The sequence below is a fragment of the Babylonia areolata genome, chromosome 1 (assembly GCF_041734735.1).
Source record: "Babylonia areolata isolate BAREFJ2019XMU chromosome 1, ASM4173473v1, whole genome shotgun sequence".
Lineage (NCBI taxonomy): Eukaryota > Metazoa > Mollusca > Gastropoda > Neogastropoda > Buccinidae > Babylonia > Babylonia areolata.
In genome coordinates, this window is record NC_134876.1 from 67,264,309 (window position 1) to 67,269,308 (window position 5,000).

At 40.0% G+C, this 5,000-nt stretch overlaps 1 protein-coding gene across 1 annotated transcript in view; it reads right to left on the minus strand.

Moving 5' to 3' along the window:
* LOC143286819 (uncharacterized) overlaps positions 1-5,000 on the minus strand; it is a 104,006-nt gene that overhangs the window by 98,620 nt on the left and 386 nt on the right. The gene's annotated exons all lie outside the window — the stretch shown is intronic.

The window sequence follows — 5,000 nt, forward strand, 5'->3', positions numbered from 1 at the left end:
TTCCTGTCGTTTTCGGTTAAACTGATGGCAAACCACTTCCGGTTTTGATCACACCAATGGCCGACGCCCTGAACGCTCGCAACAGATGGTCATGGAGTGTTTAAAAAAAATCTCTTTTTTTTCTAATTTGCTGCAGCTAGGTAAGTCACAAGGCAGAAGCGGGAGGGGTTACATCACACACACACACACACACACACACACACACACACACACACACACGCATACACGCGCGCGTACTTTAAGCACGTGCGGAATTTTCTTTTTTGAATCCAGACATACATTAATTCCCTAAATCTGGCACAACTTTATCGGTTTATCAAAAATGATATCGTCACAAAGGCTTCATGTGTCATTCCCAGTATCCTCAATGAAGTAGACGTTGTCTTAAACACGTACACTGAAACAAACAGTCTCTTACAATGAATTATTTTTAAAGTACACAGAACTACAGCAGTACATTTAAATCAAGTGTCCTTAGCATCCTTGTTGTTCTCCTCAGTTTGTTGAAACAAACACTCGAAATACATTTCACGCAATTTTTCATTCCGTCAGCACACTTTTAAAGCAAAGGATGTGCAATTCATATGACGGCCTTGTTATTCTTGAGAATTGTTTTTTTCAATGAATGAAGCGATTGTCTCCCTTTGTCAGAGTCGCTACATTGAGGAAAAATAAACATAAAAAAGAAAGAAAGAAAAAAAAGAAAGAAACAATCTTTTTAATCAAGATTTGTACAAATTAGCAAATGGCGAAGATGTCTAAGATAATTAAGTTGATATTTTGGACACACACACACACACACACACACACTGTGTTGAACTTAAACCAATACACACACACACACACACACACACACACACACACACACACACACATATATATATATATATATATATATATATATATATATATATATATATATATATATATATATATATATATATATACAAAATACACACACACACACACACACACACACACACACACACACACACACACATATATATATATATATATATATATATATATATATATATATATATATATATACACACACACACACATACATAATGTTCATTTCTATATTTCTAAATATTCAAAGGGCATTGGTTTTGAACGTTACTGCACATTTCAATGATACACTGATGGTGTGAGGTTTTCAGCAAAGACTCCGAACACTTGCACGAAAGGTTTTCAACCTGCTTTGATTATAATTGCCCTGGTGGTAGGCCAGGCGACAAACAGGAAGACTGTTGAGTTTCACTTACAGGCACTGGTCCTTTGTGACGTCAGCGACCCTGGCGCGTGCGTCCGAGAACTCTCCTCCGCCGGAGGCTGTTCCAGTACCTGTCACACACACACACACACACACACACACACACACAGAGAATCAATATAATCCTGAGTAGTAATCTAATCGACGAAAACTTTCATTAGTTCTAACATATTGCTGTCTTTTATACGAAAAACAACTTTGTTTTTTTAATTTACAATGACGACTGAATGTTACCTCAATTTGCAAAAAAAGACAAGATTGAAAGATAACTACGTAGAAAAATAAACAAACACAAAAACCCACGCTTTTCAAAAGCAACTCAGTACACACACACACACACACACACACACACACACATATATATATATATATATATATATATATCAGCCAGCATACGTTGTTAAGAAGTTACTTTGGTAGTAATCTCTCGAGGAATTAAAACAAAACAAAGTTTTTTTACGTTGCGAACGTGTCAGAGCTTGTTAACTGCATTTGTTGCTTCAGAATCTTCTCTCTGTTCGCGCGCATTTACCACGGAATGACGGGTAAAAAATAAGATAAAGTAAAATAAAATTAAATGAAATAAAATCTCCTGAGAGTTCCCGCTGTACAACCTGTATCCTGAACGCTAGGAAGACGGAAGTTTCGTACCTGTTCAAAACACCGGTCAGCACTGTACAGCTTAGAATATTACGGTTCCAGCGTTCAAACACAGCACGTAAGCACATCAATGCCAGGTTGTGTGTGTCTTCAACCGGAAGAACGAGGGGGCAGCGTCACGTTATCCACGCTCCACGTTCTACAGGTCTGGATGGTCGGATACCCCCACACCGTGTGTACCTGAATACCCGTTACCCCTTACCCCCACCTCACCCCGAAGTACCACTCCTCTTCCCACGATCCTACAACGTGTGTACCGGAACTTACCCCTACCCCCACCTCCCATACACCCATACACTGCCCACAATCCCACAGCTTCTTCTTCATTGAGAGATGTGAGATCTGTTATGATCAATGGTTTCTCCACTGCAATCAGAATTTATTTATAGCTTAGCCTTTCGTGAAAAACTACGACTTTCAAGACAAGATTGCAGTGGCCCTTGGTGCTACAACCGTGTGGGTTGCTTGGCCTTTGGGAACCATTTCAACGCCTAAAACCCGTCTCAAAACTGTCCAAAAGCTGTCAGATGGTCACTGAGTTGATTATATATCTAAAATCTAACCCCAGCTGCAGCTAGCAAAAACCCCAAAACAGAAGTTGGGTTTACAGTACATGTGTCTTGTCTGTCTTGTGCTGCCATGGCTTTCTTCTTCCCTCGTGTTTTGCCGTTTTCCTTCAGTTCATTTTCAACCGTTCTGCATCCAAGTCTCCCTTCGTCTTCCTCGCGCTCATTTATTAAACCACTACCCGTTTAAATGCTTCAGTCATTCTCCAGCTGGTCTCCTCTCTTTATTTGTTGGTTGGTTGGTTTGATCGCCATCACCTGCCCCCCCCCCAACCCCCTGACAACTATGACAGTCCTTGCCCTGTGCACAGATAATAGCGTCCTTATATCGTTGTGACACACACGGAACAGCAAGGTGGCAGAATGGTTCAGGCGCTCATCCGCCAATACAGAGTCTGTGAAGGTGTGGGTTCAAATCAGGCTCTCACCCTTTCTCTCAAGTTTTTTTCCTCTCTCTGTGAGATTTCTCTTCCTCTCTTCTTCCCTTAATCTTTTATCTTTATTTATCTATCTTTATTTCTTTTTATATTTAAATATGTCCTTCATATTTATATACACATGAACCTCTAATATATAGAACTAATAAGGACATACAGTTAACGTTATATAACGTTAATATATAAAATGTTGAATACATAGTTGATCTATCCATGATGCATATTTTCTTGTAATGTAAATGTATTCTGTTATATATATGAAAAATGTAAAAGCAAAAATGAATTAAAAAAAAAAAAGTTTGAAAAAAAAAAGTTTCACTGGAAAATCAAACTGGGCGTCTAGTCATTCGGATGAGACGGTAAACCGAGGTCCCGTGTGCAGCACGCACTTGGCGAACTGAAAAAAACAAAAAAACAAGAGAGGCAAGGCCTTCATGACTCACTTGTGATAAATTAAGTCCCCTAGCATTAATTACAGAGTAACTTCCCTTTTTTACTATCTGCACCAAAAAAACGTTTGCAAAAATAAATAAAAATTCCATGCTTAGCAAAAGAAGTTCCTGTTTGCACAAAAAATGATAATAATGACTCCTCTTGTTGTTGTGTCAGAATAAGAGGTCAAAGTGCCAAGTTTAGAGAATACAAAAAATATAAATATAACAGTAAATGCAGTTTGCATATAATTAGGCTTCTTTTTTTAATTATTTTGTGCTCATCCCAGAGGTGCAATATTGTTTTAAACAAGATGACTGGAAAGAACTGAATTTTTCCTATTTTTATGCCTAATTTGGTGTCAACTGACAAAGTATTTGCAGAGAAAATGTCAATGTTACAGTTTACCACGGACACACGGACACACACACACACACACACACACACACACACAAACAGACAACCGAACACCGGGTTAAAACAAAGACTCACTTTGTTTACACAAGTGAGTCAAAAAAACCCTGTGGCAACGAAAGCGTTGTCCTCTGGCAAAAGAAAGACCACTGATAGGGACAGAAATGTATGTCGTTATTGCTGTAACATGCATGCACTCATCCCCTGACCAAAGCGCAGTGCATTACGCTGCTGGCCCGGCATCTGCCCAGCAGATGTGGTGTAGCGTATACTTATGGGTTTGTCTGAACACAGTGACGCCTCCTTGAGAAACTGAAACTGGGACACACACAGCCTGGTTCTGACGTGTTTACATGACTGTGTTTGTCAACACTGGGACCATACACATACAGCTGTACAGTCAACTGCTGACCGTTGTTTTGAACAGGTACAAAATGTCGTCACCCTAACGTTTACGATACGGGTTGTACAGGGAGAAATTGTCAGCAAGCATTTTTACTCGTCATTCCATGGTAAAAACACACGAACGGAGTTATATTGTATTTGTATTTCTCTTTTTATTTTGTCACAACAGATTTCTCTGTGTGAAATTCGGGCTGCTCTCCCCAGAGAGCGCGCGTCGATACACTGAGAGCGCCACCTTTTTTCTTCTTTATATATATATATATATTTTTTTTTTTTTTTTTTTTTTTCCCCAGTGTGCACGTTTATTTGATTTTCCTATCGAAGTGGATTTTTCTACAGAATTTTGCCAGGAACAACCCTTTTGTTGCCGTGAGTTCTTTTACGTGCGCTAAGTGCATACTGCACACGGGACCTCGGTTTATCGTCTCATCTGAATGACTAGCGTCCAGATCACCACTCGAGGTCTAGTGGAGGGAGAGAAAATATCGGCGGTTGAGCTGTGATTCGAACCAGTGCGCTCAGATTCTCTCGCTTCCTAGGCGGTAGCGTTACCTCTAGGCCATCACTCCACATGGACAAGTCACCAGCACTCACAAACGGAACTGGAGACAAGGCTCAAGAAATGGGTCACTGAAGTGGTGCCTATCAGAGAGGCTGGCAAACCACAGGCTGTTATCAGGACATGTGGACAGAGGATCGTATCACTTTAAACGGAACACTTGTGTCCACGTCCACGTCTATGTGGTCTGGCTCTGTTTGTGTCATCAGTCTTCTCTGTTTAACCTCTCACCTTGCTTCTTTGTATACAGG